This window comes from Theropithecus gelada, chromosome 3 (genome assembly GCF_003255815.1).
Source record: "Theropithecus gelada isolate Dixy chromosome 3, Tgel_1.0, whole genome shotgun sequence".
Taxonomy (NCBI): domain Eukaryota; kingdom Metazoa; phylum Chordata; class Mammalia; order Primates; family Cercopithecidae; genus Theropithecus; species Theropithecus gelada.
Genome location: NC_037670.1, coordinates 50,910,919 through 50,931,348, shown reverse-complemented (window position 1 = coordinate 50,931,348; position 20,430 = coordinate 50,910,919). Strand labels below are relative to the sequence as shown.

Genomic DNA, 20,430 nt, shown 5'->3' with positions numbered 1-20,430 from the left:
GACCCGCTAGGCCCTGGGAGAGAACAGTGTGTGTCTGAGTGTGATTTTTGTGTGAGTGTGCATTGTGTGTGAGTGTGACTTTTGTGCAAGTTGTGTATTTGCGTGTGAGTGTGATTTTGGGTGAGAGTGTACTGTGTGTATGATTTTTGTGTATTGTGTGATTTTTGTGTGAGGGCATACTGTGTGATTTTTGTGCGAGTGTGTATTTGTGAATGTGATTTTTGGGCGACGGTATACTGTGTGTGTGTGATTTTTTGTGCGAGTATTTGTGAGTGTGATTTTGGGTGAGAGCACTGTGTGTGTGAGATTTTTGTGTGAGTGTGTATCGTGTGAGTGATTTTTGTGTATTTGTGAGTGTGATTTTGGGTGAGTGCACTGTGTGTGTGATTTTTGTGCAAGTATTTGTGTGTGAGTGTGATTTTTGTGCAAGTGTGTATTTGTGAGTGTGATTTTTCGGCAAGGGTGTACTGTGTGTGTGTGATTTTTGTGCAAGTGTGTACTGTGTTATTTTTGTGAGTGTGTACTGTGTGTGTGTGAGTGTGACTTTTGTGTGACTGTGTACTGTGTGTGCATATGTGGGCGTGTTCTCAGCCTCTGGCCCCTTCAGCCATGGGTCTACCACTTGCTCCTCCTCACCCTTTCCCGACGTGCACACACAGACACACACACATGTGTTAGACACACGAGCATCTAATTACTGACTCACAGCAGGCAGGCGTCCGACAGCTGGGGCAGCCAGAGGACATTCCATTTTCGTTGAAGCTGACAACACTGGAAACCACCCAACTGGGGTGCGAGTGCACCCTCTCAGGAGTGACTTAGTCAATGAGACGGCAGCCAGGCCCGGGAGGGAGGCCTGTGTTCTGCTTCCACCCCACCCCCGCTCTGCCTCGCACCTGCCGCCCTCCCTCCCTCCCTCCCTCCCGTCTGTCTAGCTCCCGCCTCTCTAAGGCTGCACCAACCTGGCAGACACACGCACCTGTCACCGGCCTCGCCTGCGCCCTGTCCTGTCCCACTGTCTCCTCTCCTCTCCTCTCCTCTCCACACCACCAGGGCCCCCGCCAGCTGCCAGGAGCCCCAGCGCCAGCTGTGGGCGGGATTCTGGACGGGCAACCTCCCTGTGGGAGTCATCAGCCTATTCCCTGGGTTCCTTCTTCCCCAAACACAGTGTCTGGCCCCTGCTGCTGGCCAAACTGCCTGCACCCACCAGGTTTTGGGGTGTCAGGGTCACCTGCTCCCCCTCCCTAATCCTAGCCTCTGCCCCACTTCTGGGAGACCCCTCTTTGATCCCCAGCCCAACCTTACTTAGGGACAGAACCGCCCTCTGGGGAGCAGGGCTGGGCCGTGACACCTTGTTCTGCCTCCTGGGCTGTGCCCCTACTGACAGGGGCCTCGCCTGGGCCATGCCTGGCATGGTGGGGAGGGGACTGGCACCTGACATCAGGGCAGGGCCAGTGTCCACTGTGAGGTAAGGAGATGAAGGTGATGATGCCCTCGGAAGTTGGCCAAGAGGCTGACCCAGGCCAAAAGGGGTGCCAGGGGTGCAGGAGGGGAGGTGGGTGTGAGGCACAGATGACCCTGACCTTGAGGAAGGGGCAGTGGTGGCCGTGAACCTGCGAATCCACCAAGAAGAATCGGGTGAGACACACCCGGCCTCTGTGACAGGCCCTGTGGGGAGTCGCGTTCATGGGGACCCGCCCTCCGGCAAGGCTGTGGTCAGTGATCACTTACGCTTGAGTCCCTCAAAGGGCTGGGGTTCCCCAAAGGGGGTCCGTGCGGGGGTCATGAGCTCTGTCCTCACCCAGTTCTACCTGTGAGTAGCAGTTTGGATGAAATTTGAGAGTTTGCAGGAGGGCCAGGACCAAGACCCAAGCCTTCCCTCCTGCTGGACTGATTGAGGGTCAAATTCATCTCCACAAGTCACACAGGGCAAAACTCACACCCACGTAGCCAGTCAGCAGGGAGGTGGAGCCGCACAGCACCTCAGGGAACAGAAAGACCAAGAGCAAGTTCAAGGGTAAACATGGCCACCTGAGAAGGCAACGTGGGTTGACTTAATAGAGGTACGTTAGGTAGAATAGAGGAGGTGATCTGGTTCTGCCCAGTACTGCTTAGCCACGATGAAGGGTTTGGTTTCAGACCTCCAAGGAGATCATAAAAGCTCATGCTAACATTGCACCCATCACGCGCCAGACACTGTGCTAGAAACTCTGCATATATTAACATGTTGGATACTTACGGTAACCCTGTGACATCTGTGCTGTTATTTCCCAATTTACAGATGAGGTGCAGACATGTTCGTGAACTTGCCTGAGTTCCCACGGCAACTAAGTGGTGGGGCCGGGGCCCAAGCTGAGGCAGCCTGGCCCCATAGCCCGTGTGACTAACCACATCCCGTGTGGCTTACAGGTCAGCGTGGGCATGTTACCAGGTGAACGAGTGGCCCCAATGGGAGGGAACACAACGTCAGCTCATCCAAAAAAAGTGGGAGGAGATGGGGTGTCTGGCTGAGGGAAGGCGCGTCAGGTGCACTGCAGCTCGCAGAGCTGCCTACAGCAGAAGGTTCCCCCACCCAGGGCAGGCACTGCACGTGGCCACTCCTCATCCTCCCAGAGACTTCTCCACGCCTGACGATGAGAGTGGGACGCGGTGTGCAGTGCTGGAAAACAGCTAGGCAACATCTCACCAAGGCAAAGATTCTCGCAGCCCAAGAGCCCAAGCCCCAGGTCTGGGCACAGTCCTGGAGAAGCCGGGAGAGCTACCCAAAGATGTTCCAAACAGCATTGTTTATAATGGTGACAGGGCGGACACCGGATGTCCACGAGAGAGTGGACCAGAACCTTGTGAGGCATGGGCTTGGTGGAGTACTATGCAGGAGTGAAAAAGAAGGAACCACTGGGTCACGTGCACAGAGTGGATCCCACTCACAAATATGCCTCCCAGCCAACAAGCCAGCTGTCCAAGATACCTACTGTATCACACCCCATATCCAAAGCTTCAGAGCTGGCAAAAGTGTATTACATAGGCATTTGTACAAATACGGTCATAGTGTAAAAAATGTGTCACAATAATGTTGTGGGGGTCTGTCACACAGCGCTGTAAATCCACAGAACACCACTGAACTGCATGCTGAAATGCGTAAGATGGTGAATTTTATGTGTATTTGACCACTATGAAAACAAATTTTTTTTGAGATGGAGGTTCACTGTTGCTGCCCAGGCTGGAGTGCAGTGGCGCAATCTCTGCTCACTGCAACCTCCAACTCCTGGGTTCAAGTGATTCTCCTGCCTCAGCCTCCTGAGTAGCTGGGATTACAGGCGCCCGCCACCATACCTCGCTAATTTTGTATTTTTAGTAGAGACGGGGTTTCACGATGTTGGCCAGGCTGGTCTTGAACTCCTGACCTCATGGGATCTGCCCACCTCGGCCTCCCAAAGTGCTGGGATTATAGGCATGAGCCACTGCGCCCGGCCAAAAAAGTTTTTATTTTATTTTATTTTATTATTATTTTTTTTTTTGAGACGGAGTCTCGCTCTGTCGCCCAGGCTGGAGTGCAGTGGCCGGATCTCAGCTCACTGCAAGCTCCGCCTCCCGGGTTCACGCCATTCTCCTGCCTCAGCCTCCCGAGTAGCTGGGACTACAGGCGCCTGCCACCTCGCCCGGCTAGTTTTTTGTATTTCTTAGTAGAGACGGGGTTTCACTGTGTTAGCCAGGATGGTCTCGATCTCCTGACCTCGTGATCCGCCCGTCTCGGCCTCCCAAAGTGCTGGGATTACAGGCTTGAGCCACCGCGCCCGGCCCAAAAAAGTTTTTAAAGAGAAAGAGGGATATAGGATCTTAGTGCACAGGGACTAAGCTGGGAAGGGGGCAGGTATTTGGGTATTCATTGTATTATTCCTTAGGTCATTGATTGTATTAAATATTTTATAACTAGTGAAATATTTATAGGGGATTACTTAAATATTTGAGACATCTTAAATATTTTATAATCAATTTTAAAATGTTTTAGAAAGCAATGGGCTGCCACGTAAGACTGAGCTCCCCGTTAGTGGAGGTATACAACGAGAGGCAGGACACCAGAGACGCCACTAAAGTACTGGGGTAGAAGGCGGACTAAAAAAGTAGCTCCTGGCCAGGTGCAGTGGCTCACGCCTGTAATCCCAACACTTTGGGAGGCTGAAGTGGGCAGATCATTTGAGGTCAGAAGTTTGAGACCAGCCTGGCCAACATGGTGAAACCCCATCTCTACCAAAAATACAAAACTTAGCGGGGCACGGTGGCGGGCGCCTGTAGTCCCAGCTACTCGGAAGGCTGAGGCAGGAGAATCACTTGAACCCTGGAGGTGGAGGTTGCAGTGAGCCGAGATCGCGCCACTGCACTCCAGCCTGGGTGGCAGAGCAAGACTCCATCTCAAAAAAAAAAAAAAGAAAAAAGAAAAAAAAAAAAGTATCCTAAATTGGGCTAGCTGTGAGGGTCACTCATGAAGTTTAGAAAAAGAGGCTTCCAAGACATACTCTGGGGTCCTGATTTGGTAAGTCTAGGTCAGGCTAAGCACCTGTACTTGTTAATATGCCCCCTTCTCCAGCTAGACCACCTGTCTGGTTTAAGCACTGTTTCTCTAGTCCCAAGGACCAGGCCTGGGCCACCTGGGCCCCTGACCAGCTCAGCCATTCCCAAGGCTGGGGCAAAAGACCGTCCACTTCATACCTGTTGTAGTAAAGGATGAGATGTACCCATCCCAGAACGTTCCTGGAGCCGTAAGCCAGGGGCCTCTGGCAGTGAGTCACACAAAAGCTCCCATAGCACAGACGGAATCACTGAAGACCAGAGAGGGGAAGGGAGGGAGTGTCACAGAGTCACAGGGGACGAACGAGACTTGAGCTTGGGCCTTCTCGTTCCCTTCCAGGACCTCCCTATGCCATGGGCAGAGGTACTGACTGGCTTCACAGACCCCCGGACAACAGATGGTGAGCGATGGTTTTGCAGGCCGTCCCCACCTCAGAACACCCCCTTCCACCCTGACGGGCCTGGCTTCCACTGGGCACTGAGGAAAGACCTGATGGACTGAGCGTGGTGGGCTTGGCAGGTGTGTAACTCGATGCTGTGTAAAATGGTGCCCATGAGAAGCTGAACCTTCATCTCACAGGCTGATGGCTTTAAGGCCCCAGCTGTTCTTCATCCAGCTGACAAGGCATTTAAAGCACCTACTATGTGCCAGGCGCCATGCTATGGCATGGCACAGGGCAAATGGGATGCACTGTCCAGCAAGTTCGCTGCCTTCTGTGTGCCTTCCAGTGTGCCTGGAGTCACATCAAGAGAAGCTCCCAATATTGGCATCTGCCCGCTGAGAGCTTGCACCTACACACTGAGGGCCTGAGAGGGAAAGGGATTTTCCCTGAGTCACACAGTGAGGTCATCCCTCTCCAAGGTGACACCCCTGTACCTCCCTGAAAACATTAGGCCTGATTGGGCAGCCAGGAGGAGGGTGAGTGAGTGATCAGTCACGTAACTTCCTCCCACCAGCTCTCCCTCCCCCAGTACAAGTTGCTAAATCTCTCTGTGCCTCTCAGCTACCTCACAGGGATGAGAGAACTCATTACGGTAATGCCAGACAGCTTTTATCCAATGTTCAATTGTGCAAGTGCTGACACATGTTTATTTAAACATGCTATTAAACACATAGAAACACTATGATGTGGAGAGTCCTCGGATCATTCTCATTTTCCAGAAGAGGAAACTGAGGCACAGAGAGAGCACATGGAACACATTGGTAAGGGACACAGCTGGGACCTGGGCCCAGGCAGGATGGGTGTGGCGCTGCCTCTGTACCAGAGGCCACACAGTCACCTGAGCATGCAAGGTCTGAGTTTGTTCATGCTCAGTATTTAGTAGTTGTTACTTTAGACAATAATACAATGATGTTCTATGTTACATAATAAAAGTAAGAGCTTACACTGTGGAAGAGAGATCCAAGTACTAGGTGGTGGGGGGTGCTGGGGGGAGGAGGGGATCCCACCACAGGAAGGGGAGAGAGGTGGTCTCCAGGGCCTGAGATGCACTAGAATAGGAAGCAGCTTTTAAGGAGCTCAGAAAGGCATCACAACCTGCTGAGGTTCTTGGCACACAAGCTGGCGCAAAGAGCCATCTGGTCTACCACCTGCCTGGTTAGATGCGGCCGGGTTATTGAACGCGGTTTTCCATTCATTCATGCCACAAACCTGCACGCTGGTTCCCTGGCTCATGGCCTCGGTGTTCTCGCTGTGCCTGGGTGGAGGCTGGGGACCCATTCCTGAGGCTTGCTGGGGCATAGCTGGCTGCCCCTCTCCAGCAGCTGTCTGGGCCTCCCAGCAGGCGTGAGCCAGCAGGCCTCTGGGAAAATCAAGGGCAGGCAGAGGAAGCCTGGGGCCCACTGCGGAGACGTCTGCCCCCCGACTGTTCCCATCTTCGTCTTCCCACTGGAGTAAGGGCAAAGGCCATGGACTCCATCCAGGCTGGGCCTGAGTGCAAGGATACTGGCTTCCCTGGGACAGGGAAAATGGGCAGAGGGTGGGGTTTAAAAGGAGAGGTGTCTGGCTGGGACATCTCCAGGCAGCATCAGGCTCGCAAAGGACACTGTGCCAAGATGCTGTCAGCTGAGTCTTATTTCTGGGCTGAGAAAGGGGAACCCAGGACATGGACTGCTGGGTGGCTGGGGCTGGGGTTTGCAGAGGAGATGGTGGGGGAGGCCCCCACCTGAGTGTCGGTGGCTGGGGCTGGGGTTTGCAGAGGTGATGGTTGGGGGGAGGTTTGCAGAGGTGATGGTGGGAGAGGGTTTGCAGAGGTGATGGTGGGGAAGGGTTTGCAGAGATGATGGTGGGGGAGGTCCCCCCCCGCCTCCTAGCCGTTTGCTCCTGGCCTGATCCCAGTGCTTCGAACCCCGCCATTTGGGGAGATTTCTCTGGGCTCTGTTGTGTCTTTGGTTTTCAAGAAGATGCCAAAGGTCTGCCAGCAGACCTGGAAAGGGCAGTGTCCTCACAGAATCAGAGTCTGTGGCCCCATCTAAACTCAGCTCCTCCTTCTGTCGGTTGAGGGAGGCGGGGAGGGCACTGCGGGGGCTGGGAGGCTTGGGGAACAATGGGGCCATCTCTAAGACACAGGGGTCTCCAGGGGCGGGTGTGTCCAGAGGGCCCTGGCTGTGGAAGTGGGAATTAGAGGGGGCTGCCTAGCCCAGAGCTGGTCCTGTTGGTGGGCGGGGCCCTGTTGGTAACCCCTGGGGGTGGAGATGGAGGCACTCATTCAATCCTGGATGTGATGCAAGCGGTCAGGACCCTGGACAGCTCCGGACTGGTCCCAGACACACTTGGGGGCAAAAAAAAAAAAGAGAGGAAGCTCACGTTTCTAGCCTCCTGTGCATCCCATCCTAAGAACCCCTGGAGTATGGCTCAGAGGAGGTGAGGGTCTCAGGAAGAGAAATGAGGGCAGAGGCCCAAGACCCCTCTGTCCAGGATGGGATGCCAGACAGGTCGGAGCTGAGGTCCACAAGCCTAACAACGGGCAAGAGGGAATCTGAACCAACACAGCCAGGGAGGGGGCCTTTCTGGAGTCCTAGAGTGGCTCCATCATTAACTTTGGTGTGACCGAGGACCTCAGCTTCCCCAGCCAGAACACAGATGGAACGGTCTCCAGGTGGGTGACTGCCCATCCTGGTCTGCCCTACTGTCCCGATGTCACTACAAATGCCGCCTCTTTGTACTCTCAGAAGTGCTTTGGTTTGGACACTAGATTACATGGTCGCTGTCTCTCTGGGCACCTTTGCATTCAACGCATGCTAATGATTTCCTCCTATTTCAACTTGTAGCGAGAAAGGCTTTCAGCCAGGACTGAGGAGAGGCCCTGTGGAGGGGTCAGTTACCCCTGGTGCTACTTCCCATTCGTCAGCCAGGCCCGCTGAGGATGACCCACTCTCCCTTCTTCCTACAAGGTACTGCAGCTCCAGGGTGTCCAGAGGAATCAGTGGCCAAGACCTTTCGTTGGTCCCCGTTCTCCTCTTCCTCCTTTACTAATTGAACTCCAAATTTAAGCTGGACCCACCAAAATACTACATTTCTAGCTGCCCTTGCAGCTAGGACCACATTCCAGCCAATGGGATGTGAGTGGAGTTGAAGTGTTCCACTGGTGAACGACTCCCTTAAAAGGAATGGGCCTAGGCCGGGCGCGGTGGCTCAAGCCTGTAATCCCAGCACTTTGGGAGGCCGAGACGGGCGGATCACGAGGTCAGGAGATCGAGACCATCCTGGCTAACACGGTGAAACCCCGTCTCTACTAAAAAATATAAAAAACTAGCCGGGCGAGGTGGCAGGCGCCTGTAGTCCCAGCTACTCGGGAGGCTGAGGCAGGAGAATGGTGTAAACCCGGGAGGCGGAGCTTGCAGTGAGCTGAGATCTGGCCACTGCACTCTAGCCTGGGCGACAGAGCGAGACTCCATCTCAAAAAAAAAAAACAAAAACAAAAACAAAAAAAGGAATGGGCCTACATGCTCCTTGCCAGCTGGGATGCAGATGTGATGGTGGGAGCAGGAGCAGCCACTTTGGTCCCAGACGTGGAAACTACGGCTGATGGTGACACAGCCACCCTACCAGCCCTGGGCCACTGACTTCTGGCTGTTTGTGAAAGAGAAATAAACTTCTATCTTATTTAAACTACTGTTCTTCAACAGCTTGTCCCTACCTAATACAGATGAGAGGCTTCTTGCTCAGAGGAGCAGATGACAAGGGAGGGGGCCTGGCACAATCTGGAGGTACTCTGGGTAGATGGGGAAGGGAGGAGAAGCAGGACTACAACTTCCTCCTCCTCCCCTGCAATCTGTCCCTGACATGCCCAATTTTCTTTTTCCCACCCTGGCACCACAGCTCCACCCTGGCCGTCCCTATACTTTGCACATGCCATGCGTGGTGGAGACGCCACTGTTTCTGCCATCTCTCACCTCACACCCAGAAGCCCCCTGTGCCCCTCTAAGTTCCACACACTCTTCCTTCCTAGAAGGCCACTCTGATCTGTGTGATTCTCTGAGTCCTGCATGCGTGCATCGTTCCTCTCTAGGAGGGTCAGGGCCCCCCATGAACCACATCCCCAGCCAGGCCTGGGCTCCCAGGGGCACAGCTAGGGCTCCAGCTCCCCCACATCTTCCTCTGAGTGGAGCACACAGTAAGACCGTAGCATATGCTTGCAGACTGGGCACCCTGCCTACCTCCACCTGCCCCTTCCTGGGTGTCCCAGAGTCTCAGCGTGTCAGTTGAGCAAGCCTGGAACTGCAGCCCACTGAGGTACTCATGGCATCTCAGGGCCATGCTGCAAGTGGCCAGGCCAGGATGCTCCAACGTCCTAAGCAGCCTAAGCTAGGGCAGGCAGAGAGCCCCACGGGCTGCTCCAGGTGCCTGTGATCTCCATGTAGAGAACAGCAAGGCTGTGATACTGGAGCCTGGACGGTTCTCCTGGGCTCCTGCTCTGGGCAGATGCACAGCCCCTGTCTGCCTCTATTTCCTGTGTGTGGTGGCACCACTGATGCCCATCGCTCAGGGCTCTGGTGTTACGGAGAGGCTGCGTCTAGAAGGTGCTCAGTAAACGTGTTCTTCTCCTTCCACACTTCCCCCTCCTCCCTCCTGCACACTCTGGCAGAGAAGCAGCTCCTTGAGCTCTGGGCCACGTCTCTCCGGATCAAATCATTGCTATGGAAAAACAACAGCCCTGTCTGCTAATTTCCCTCTGGCTCCCATGCCCCGTGCTGGCCACCTGCGCCCTGGCCCCTGCAGTTCCTCCTCTTCTCCCAACTCTCCTTCCTCCCTCCTCCCCCTCCATGGCTGCCGTCAAGCCAGACCTTGGCGCTGGCCTCCTCCCCAGGCCCTCCAGTTCCCCCGCACGCTCTCTGACCCACTTTCGCTGCTGGATTCACAGTTTCCCGGGTGGGGCTGGGGGAGTGTGGCTGCAGCCCTGGCTGGGAGTCACTGGGGCTAAGTTTGCAGGGGGAAGGGATGGCTACGGCATGTGCGCAGCCCCCAGGGGTCATCACGCGACATGTATGCACAGGGATGCACACACCTGTGTGTACAGAATGTGGATATTCTGTATCCACATTCGGGGATGCGGGGGGCCTGGGGATCACACCTGTGCAGGCCTGTAGCTGGGCCAGCCTGGGGCATGCAAACACGCATGCACACACAGACATACACCCATGTCCAGCGGCAGGAAGGAAGGCAGCTGAGGCTATGGAGGGAGGATGGGGGAGAAAGACTCAGTGGCACCTGCCCAGAGGGCTTGCCGGGCACATACCAAGGCCCCAAGAGGGCTTCAGACTTTAGCCAGGCCGTCACCTCACCAGATGCTGTGTGACCCCCTGGGGCCTGGGCCTCCACAGCACACAGCACGATGACCCTAGACTCTCTGGCTGTGGGACCAGCAGGGAAACCTGGAGGTAGCTCAAGCCAAGGCTGGACTGCAGGGTAGTAGGACCTCGGGGTGGGCAGAACCTCAGGGTGGGCAGGAGACGGGAGCAAGTGGAAGGGGAGCAGGCACAGCTGAGAGGACTCCTGGCTTCTCATTCACTTACAGACCCTCACCCCCAACTCACTGAGGAAGAACACAGAGAGGTTACATGACTTGCCTCTGTGTGCACAGCTGGTGAGCAATGGCGCCCACAGTTAAACCTGGGCCTGGGACAGATCCCTCCCGCTGGGTGCCAAAGAGCAGGTCAGAGACCAGGGGTCAGAGGCCAGAGTTCAAAGTCAGGGGGAGGGTCTACAAGGGGAGGAGGCCAGAGTTCAGGCTGAAAGACAAAGTCTGCGGCAGGGATGGGCAAACTGGGGCCAGAGGCAGCCTTCAGGAGCTCTGACCCAGGGGAAGGAGGGAATCTCCAGGGCCTACCCAGCGGGAGAGGCCAGAGGCAGGGGGCCGGGCATCTGCAGTCACACCCTCTGTCTGCTAATGAAGTTACAGGAGTCACATGATGTAAATGACAGGAGGAAATTAAAAGACCAATGAAGACCTAGGAGCAGAAGCTGGATCCCTGCAGCCTGGCCTGCTGCAGGAGCAGGTTGATTGTGGCGGGGAAGGGGCTCTGCAGGAGGCAGAAGCTGGCAGGAGACCCAGGTGCCGGGGAGGGGAAAGGAACAGCTCCCTTCTCATCCAGGGTGGCCCATGGGGCGACTCCGTCCAGGCTGGGCTTGGGCAGTTCCGAGTGTGTGCAGAGGTGAGATAGGATGGAGGCAGCGGCTGCCCTTGTGCTGGGCTCCTGTGAGGAAAAGCAGCCAGGTGTGGGGTGGAGGCGGAAGCAGGGAGAACCCAGGCTGGGTTAAGGGATGCCCCTGGAGGATGCCCCAGAATGGGCCGTGGCTCACCTTACAAATGTCAGCATGCACCTCGTGAATACCACCGGGACAAGGTCTATTGCCTGGCATCTAGTAGGTGCCAAATAACCACTTGGCAAACGAATAAGACATGTAGTAAGCACCAACCGAAAGGCAGCAGTGACCGCCGTGGGCAGGAGAACGGCTCAGGTGTTGGCTGCTACCTTCCTAATGATAAGAAACAGACTTAGCTGGTGTATTCCCTTCCTCTTCACCTCTACCCACTTCCTGGTTTCCTGCCTGAGATGCAGATACAATGGCCGGAGGTGTGGCAGCCATCCTGAGGCCATGAGGACAAATGTCCACAGTTGCAGAGCAGGAAGCTACAAGGAACCTGGGCCACTGACAACCCCCTTAGGCTGTGTACCAGCTCCACTGTCACCCTCTTTGCATAAGAAAAACGACCCCCATGTGGGGTTCAACCATGCAGTGTTTAGGTTTGTCTTGCACAGACAAACTCAGTCCCTAGCTGACACAGCATAAAATACTACTGAATCATTTTATGAGAAAGTTACTCTCACTTTAATACTCTTGATTACAACAAGAAGAAAGTCTCAGATCAGGGTTGGTGAGTCTTGAACACCTCTGCACACTTACCGCTCTCCCGTTTTAATAAAGCAATAGCAGGCCTTGGGCTCCGAACCTCCCCCGGGGCTACAGCATCCAACTAGAATTTAATAACATTGTTTTGTTTCCACTGAATTTATTTTTATGATTATGAATTCTATTTATGGCAAGAGAGGCTTGTTTTCCATTTGTAGTAGTGCTATAAAGCTTCCCTTTTAAATAAATGTATTTAGGTTTTTAAAAAGTGAATGGATTTAGAGGAAGGCGGTAGGCTTGAAGTCGGAGGTGGTGTGGGGAGTGGTGAATGAAGTCTGGTGGGGATGCTGCCCAGCCCTGCACTGCTGCTTTGAGGAACAGTCTGTCCCGGGCAGAGGGAGCTGGCAGGGCTGGGGTGGTTAAGCCTGGCCCCTCTGCATGCTGGGGGCTGAGCCTCTGTCACAAGAGGGTTTGTTCAGCCTGGAGACAGGGGATGGATTTCCCTTGGGGCTGGGGAATCTCTAGAAGACGCAGCCTCAGAGGCGTAGGCTGGTCAAGTGGGCGATGAGTTGTGAGCAGTGACTTGAAGCTGTCCTGGTCACTGAGCCACTAACTCAACGTCCCAGGCTCCTTCCAGCCTGCCCGTGTGAGGCAAGACTTCAAACGCGGGGGCTCCGGGAGCTGGCGTGACCTTTTGCTGATTAGCTCGCGCTGTTTGCTCGGCAGCCGCCAGCTGATCTCTGGACGGCGGCTCAACACGCCAGCCACAGCCGCCTGTCACCCTCCGGCAGATAAATAACTGCTCCTGGAGAGGTGGGGGAGGGGAGCCGGGCGTGCGGCAGTGTTGGGGGAGCGGCTGCACGCAGCATGCGGGGATTGGTGAGGTGGCCTTGGGCGAGTCGCTGGGATGCCAGCCCTGCATTTCAGCAGCACCTCTGCCAGCAAGGGCATCGCTCCCACTCCCCAGAGAGGGAAACTGAGACCTACGGAGGGGAAGGGGCTTGCAGACAGGGTCTGGGCTCACCTCTCTGGGCTCCCAGGCCCTACTGTCTTGAACAGGCCTCTACCTCCTATCATAGCCGCCGGCCCACCCCCGGCCTCTCTCCCTGGTGCTGAACGAGTCCAGCCAAGGTCACCCAGGGTCACAGGATACCAGAGAGCCCCTTCTAAAGTCTCAATCACTGCCTGGATAAAAGCAACTTCTAGGGACCAGGCCTTGAATGCAGGAATGGAGGAGAGGGGCAGAGGTGTTAGAAGCTGGGAAACTTCAACTCGCTGAATGACAAAAGGATGTCCCTAGAAGGGATCTCGGAAACAATGCGTCCCATCCCCAAGTTCCTGAGGAAGACCAGCGGAGCAGCTGCCTCCAACGTCAGACCACACAGGAGCCAGGGCCCACCTGTCTTACCACCTGCCTTCTGAGGTGGGCCGGGCTGGGAAGCGTCCCATCTACTTATTCAACAAACGTTTATGCACCGTCTCCCACCTGCTGGGCTCTGAGGCTCACAGCACAGAGTCAGCAGCGTGGAGCTGATGCAAGAGAGAAGACAGAGATTTCATGCCTGGAGAGGATTCTGGAGGCTATGGGGCTGGGGTGATCCCACCAGGCTGCGGTGAGCCTGAAGGAGCCTCAACTTGGGCTGGGATGGAAAGACAGGCATCTCTGGGAGGAAGGAACAAACTAACACAGATGGAGCATTGGTGTTCTGGAGACTGCTGAGTTCCCATTCCATGCTCAGGGCAATGCCCAGTGTGGTTGAATGAGCACCTACTTGATGCCAGGCAGTCTACACATCCCACTGAAGGCTTCCCTCCCGGGAGGGGCCTTATTTTCCCTATTTTATAGATAAAATGTGGGCAGGGACTTGAAGCTGTCCTGATAAAAGATGAGAGATAAAAGAGGGAGGTCAGAGGTAGAAAATGACTTGCGCAGCATTTCACATCCAAAACCCATCAGGGCAGAGGTGGTCTGACCTTTAAAAAGGAAAGAAAGCCTAGGTGTGGTGGTTCACGCCTATAATCCCAGCACTTTGGGAGGCTGAGGCGGGCTGATCACTTGAGGTCAGGAGTTGGAGACCAGCCTGGCCAACACAGCAAAACCCCGTCTCTACTGAAAATACAAAAATTAACTGGGCATGGCAGCAGGTGCCTGTAATCCCAGCTACTTGGGAGGCTGAGGCAGGAGAATCACTTGAAAATTGGAGGCAGAGCTTGCAGTCAGCCGAGATTGCACCACTGCACTCCAGCCTAGGTGACAGGGCAAGATTACAAAAAAAAAAAAAAAAAAAAAAAGAAAAGAATCAGACAAACTTGGGGGACAGGGTGTTCCAGGCAAAAGGACCCCCATATGTAAAGACACAGAGAGGGAAGGCCCGTGGCTGCCGCTGACCATCTCAAGCAAAGCTGAGCTCAGGCCTCCCAACCACTGTCCCATCCCCAATGGCTGTGCAATGGCCTGGGGTCCACACAGCCCAGTCCGCTAGCCTCACCCTAACTGTCCACACTCTGCCGCAGCCCTGTGGGCCTCTGTGTTCTGTCTGCCGCAATGTGGGTCTCAGTCTGGAGGCCGGGGGTTCCTGGGCTCCTGGCATGGTCCGAGCTGCCACCCCCTCCCCCAGACTGCCCTGTCTTCCCAAGAGCTCCCAGGGAGAGCCCCATCAAGAGAGGGTCTGTGGGGACATCCTCACATTTCAGGTGGGGACACTGTCGCCCACAGAGGGGCAGGTGCAGATCACTGTCACAGGGCTTTGCTTCGGTAGGTGATCACACAGATTGGATGAATACGTGAAGAACTGAAAACCGGGATTTCTGTTTCTGAGCGTGCTCTCTCGCTCTCGCTCTCTTTCGCTTTTTTTCGCTCTCATTCTCTCTCACTCGCTTTCATCTTCTCACTCTCTCGCTCGCTCTCTCTCTCTTCAAGGTTTTTCCTTCCCATGTCTCTCTGAGCCTCTGGCTGTCTCCTCCTCTTTCCGGAAGTCTCTATATTTTCTGGATCTCTCTGTTCCTCTCTCATCTCCTCCTCTTCCCACACTCCCTGCCCTTCCCTCCCCTCCCCTCCTCTGGCCTCTGGATGTTTGGGGCACAGGCTGAGTAGGGGTCCCACAGGCTGGCCTCAGTGGCAGCTGCCACCACCCATCCCTGCGCAGCGGACCCACCCCGGGTTCGTTCCCTCGTTTCCACTTTCTAGGCCAACCGACAGACCCACATGGAACACAGAGTCTGCACATAGGGAGGACATCGCTGCACTCTGAAGACGCAGCCTGGACCCGGGGCTCTCACTGTGAACCCCCCAGGAGCCTGGTCCATATATTCCCAGGAGAAGGGGGATCTTCCCTGAAATACAAAGGTGGTATCAAGGTCAGCAGGGCTTGGAGGGATCCCAGATGGGAAGGAGAGACTATCCCACTGGGGAGGAGGAAGACCATAGATGGGGCCAGGTAGGGCTGGCGTCTGAGTCCCTGCTGATCCTGGCTCGGGCAGGGCAGCCCCTCTGTGCGTCAGGGAACTCCAGGCTGGGGGCATGGAACATCTGGGGCCTCGCCCCCACTTTGTGAAGATTTTGCTGGGTGGTCTCGGGAGTGAGTCCCTTCCCTTCTCTGGGCTTCAAGTTCCTCATCTATACAACAAGAAAGATAGGTTCATGATCCCGAAGGTGTCTTCCAGGCCTAATATTCTAGGTAATATTCAAGGCAGTAGAGCAGGACAGAGCTAACAGCGCAGTGGACCAGGGGCTGGGGCCTGGGCAGGGAGCAGCCTGTCCTGGGGACCCCATCGCTTGCCAGCCTTTGTGGGAAGGAAGGAGAAAGACGTGGAGAAACGAACACCGGCCTGTGAGTTAGAGGAGACTTATTGCCCCGATCTGACTCTGCATCACTATGTGGCCCCCCGGGCCTCAGTTTTCCCACCTGTAACATGAGACAGCTGCAACAGATGCAACTTGAGGGCCTCCCAAATTGGAGATGCTACAAGCTGTTGGTAGGGCCAGTGCTGTGCGTGGAACTCCTCCCTACCAAGTCCTGGTGAGGCTTTCAAATAATGCCATAGTGGCAGGGGCGAGGGGGCAGGACAGAGCCCAGGAAACGAGGTCCTCTGGGATCCCTCCCCAGAACCCAGTTCAACTTGTCTTCCTGAGAAGCCTCCCTCTAAAAGCTGAGGAGGGGTCTGGGGAATCATCTGATCATCAGCAGAAAAAGGCAAGACTTGGGAGGTTCTAGATGGATTGTCTGTCCCCCCATGTAACGAAGGAGAGAACCCGAAAATTCCCAGATGCCTTCCTCTTGTGGTCCATTGGAATTGGCAGAACATAAGCAGCACAACCACTTTAAATAAATTCAATATATACAACTCTTTAATATGGAAGATGAGTTATTTATTGAGGAAACCCACAGTCTAAAATCCAGACTTTTCAGTGTACTGTGTCACTTAATATCGCCTCCTTCTGGTCAAGTTAGATATTACAACCAAGCTCTATTAGACAAACTACGTAACAGGACCTGCTAAATTTGAAAGCTGCTGAGTTGGAGTCCCAGAACTGGATGAAGTTTCCCAAATCCAAAGTACAGTTGCCCAGAGAGGACATATCTGCTATTTCTGAAAAATGCTGCAGAAAAAAAACTTGTCCAGCTACCTTCCCACTGCAGGATGAAACTCAGAAAAGACACTGCATAACTGGGTCACCAAAAGATCTGGCAAGCCATTGGGATGGAGACCTCCACCCCCCTATTCACCTAGGCATTCAATTCAACAATTTGTATATATTGTTCCAGACAAGAACCTGTTTCAAATATATACTGCAAGTCAATATTAACCTATGTGACCTACGCCATGTTATTCACATAGTGGTTTTATGCTCCAACACTGGACCATATCTGTTCACAAAAGTGGTAGAAGATAAAGTCTCCTCTAATCCTCAGGGTTGATCCTGGCTTGTCAGGAAGGATAATGAGCATCCCCCGAGTATGGCCACCACCTACTTAGACCATTTCCGGGTCCTCCATCAGCCCCAGGCTCCTCTTGTCCAATTCCGAGGCCACCCCTGTGGCCTCTGTCCACTCTCTGCATCTGAGGGCAGCACCACTGAACCAGGGTCAATCCCTAAGAAACGCTTATTTCTGCAGGACACCTGGCTCTGTCTCCATCTCCTTCCAGGCACACCTACTCACAGGTCATTAGGAATTGTTCCTGTCCCCCTTCCCTGCAACCCCCTGCATAGAGCATGAGGAACAAGAGCATACCTTACTTGCGTGTCAGGGCCTGCCAACAACCTGGTGTACCAGCGAGGAATAGGCTGGAGGATTCCTCCCTGCCAGGCTCATAGACATGTTCGCCTCATTCCAGCACACAGGACAGCCTGGGTTCAGACAAACTGTAGGACAAATGGTCGCCAAGGCAGCTGCACCTGCACAGAGATAGAGGGGAGGAGGGTGAGGAGGGATGGAGCACAGCCTCCTGCAGCCGTCTCAGCTGCTGGAAGACCCCATCTGCCGGAGCCACCAGCTGTTGGTCACACATGTGTCGGACTGCAGGTACATCACAACTCAAGAACAAATCGTAGAGGCTGGGGACTTCCTGACACACAAGCAGGCGACACATGGAGCCACGCGCCAGCCGGGACAGAGGGGAGAGGAGCCAACAGCAGATGCAAGATGTGAGCTGAACTGCAGAGCGAGGGAGTTGCCAGACCTGGGGTCACTGCAACCAATTCCAGCTCTAGTCACTTGGCGGTGGCCCAGGTGTTTGGGGCAAAGGTGGGGCCCACTTCTGGGGCCACAGCCCCAGAGGTTCTGGGGCCACTGGGTCCATGGGAACCTTCCAGGCACATTGCATCCAACATCCCTACGTGAGGTGAAGGCAGATGAAACAACAGGCTGGACTGATTAGGTAGAGACCCTGGCTCCATCCCTAGCAGGGCCCTCTCCCTGGCACCTCCCACCCCAGCTGCCTGGGAGTAGAGGATGCCAAGTGCCAGGCCAGGCCAATGATCGAGAAGGAAACTAAGTCAGGAGGCAGAAGCCTCAGGCCCAAGCCCAGCTCTGTGCTGGTCTGCTGAGAAAGAGACCTTGGGCTGGTCAGTGAACTATGCTACCCACAGGTCAGGTCATTCATCCACCCACTGGATCAATCCCAGGAAGTTCTGCATGCCCAGCCCTGGTGCTGAGGATTCTCCAGGCCTCATCTCATTTCACCAGCATACTTGCTTCCTTCACCATGAGGAGGTACCTGATTCCCATTCTGCAGATAGGGAAACAGGCTGAGAAGGGAAGTCATCCTGCCAGGGACGCACAGCTGGGGTGTGGTGCAGAGCCCAGCCCCATGAATGATGCCTTTGCACCTGGAGGGCAGAAGGGGAAGCACTGTGGGGTACTGGTGGGATGCAGGGACCAGAGGAGGTGGTGTCTGCAGGACAAAGAGGGGTTCTGGGTGCAAAGGGCTTGGCAATGTTGGTGTGGAGGCAGGGGGCTGACGCTGGGCTCTGCTGCACCTGTGCCCCTGGAGGCTGAGGGAACCTCAGGAGGCCCTGGCAGGGGTCAGGAGGGGCCCCCTGGTCTGTCTGCCTGTGCCCCGCTCCCACAGCTCCAGAGCTGGAGCGAGTGCTAGAAGGCGAGCAGGAACCTGTCGCTGGCGGAAGTGTGTGTGTGCAAATAGATGAGTGAGTGGCATGTAATTACCTAAAATTGTGGGTTAGAAGCGGATGTAAATAACCAAAAAATACGTGGGGAAGTGGGGGGATGCTCATCAGTTAGAGATAATTACTTAACCACTAATTGAAATAATAATGGTGTGTATTTGAATATGCTAATGAGGCTGAACCTGTGTGGGAAAAGGTAACTGAAATAACATAGTGGGAGGCTTCCAGGCCCACACCTGCTCTGCCCCAGGCCTTTGCCCCGTAAGCCCCCCTGCCGTCTACCCAGCCCATGCCCACTTTCTTTGCTTGGTCCTGCCCAAGGCCCCTCCCAGGGCACCCATCAGCCCCAGGGTTGCCCCTGCTTCCCGCGCTGGGAGGGCAGATGCTGCGACGCAGGGCATTTGTCCACCAGCCTCCCACAACGCCCCAGGGGAGAGGCAGGAATGTATGCTTGCGGAGTGCCTACTGTATACCTAGCCCAGCTCTGCAACGCACTCCATATTACAGACTAGGAGACAGGCGTGTGCGGCCAGCCCATAGTCACGTGGAGGAGTCCAGCCAGGACGCGGATTTCCAGCTGCTCTCGGACTTTCCAGCAAAGCCATCCAAAGGCGGAACACCCAGGCATCACGGAACCACCGTGTCACTGCGAGCAGAGGCCCAGACTCCGTGGGAGTGGGCTCTGTGTGTTCTCACACGTGTGTGCTGGGCACGGTGTGCACGTCAGGGCACCTGCCCTGGAGCGTTTCACTCTCCATTAGCGTCACAAGCAGACTGTGAGTGTACACACACACACACACACGTATGCACGTGCACACATAGGTACACGGGTTGCACATGTGTGCACATACACATGAACTCACACATGCATGCACGCACAGAGGCATGCACACTCACGTGCACAGGCACACCCATCGCTCTCCACAAAGGCTCACTCAGACACATGCAGGCCCAGGCATCCAACGCACCCCCTCGGGCACGGCCTGAGCTTTAACCCAACATCCAGCCTGGCATCTGCCAACACATGGCACCTGTGGGGCTGGACACAAGATGGGGTGCAGGGGCCCACTCATCCACCCTGTAGAAGCCAGCCAGGCCTGGAGGGTGGTCTCTCTGGGGCTGTGTGCTTTACAGGAGTGAAGGTGATTAGACAACCTCACAGTGGCCCTTGCATTGCTGCTAGAAATCCACACTTCTGAACAGCCAGCATCGATCAGGGATTCCTGGGGTTGCTGGTGATCTGACACGCAGCAGTTGCTGGCCCAGGGGCTGCACTGGGAAGGCAGGGGGCATGCCCAGATTTGCATGTCGTGGAGATTCAGGGTGCTGTGGGTGGCAGCAGTGCAAGTTGGGACTTGGAAGATGTGGAGCTGCTGGGTTTTTTGTTTGTTGATTGTTTTTTTTTTGAGATGGAGTCTCACTCTGTTGCCCAGGCTGGAGTGCAGTGGTGCGATCTCGGCTCACTGCAACCTCCGCCTCCCGGGTTCAAGCAATTCTCTGCCTCAGCCTCCCAAGTAGCTAGGATCACAGGCACCCGCCACCACGCCTGGCTAATTTTTGTAGTTTTAGTAGAGACGGGGTTTCACCATCTTGGCCAGGCTGGTCTTGAACTCCTGACCTTGTGATCCATCCGCCTCGGTCTCCCAAAGTGCTGGGATTACAGGCGTGAGCCACTGCACCTGGCCAGCTGCTGGGTTTTGAAGAAGTGGTGGCTCCTGCCCTTGTATGTGGTCCATGGTGGCTCGGAGGAGGAACCCAGAGGGAGGCTAGGCTGGCAGCTGAACGACACCGCCACGGCCATGACCTTGACAAACCCCTGAAATGCTGTGCCTCACTTTCCCTCACTGTAGAACAAGGATGATCATGACAGATGGTCACGAT

General features: G+C 55.1%; 1 protein-coding gene across 1 annotated transcript in view; it reads right to left on the bottom strand.

Moving 5' to 3' along the window:
• Positions 1-20,430, bottom strand: part of ELFN1 (extracellular leucine rich repeat and fibronectin type III domain containing 1) — a 61,293-nt gene that overhangs the window by 22,332 nt on the left and 18,531 nt on the right. Inside the window, exon 2 of the mRNA XM_025379957.1 lies at positions 17,161-17,319. The gene's annotated coding sequence lies outside the window, so the exon portion shown is untranslated. The remainder of the gene's footprint in view (positions 1-17,160; positions 17,320-20,430) is intronic.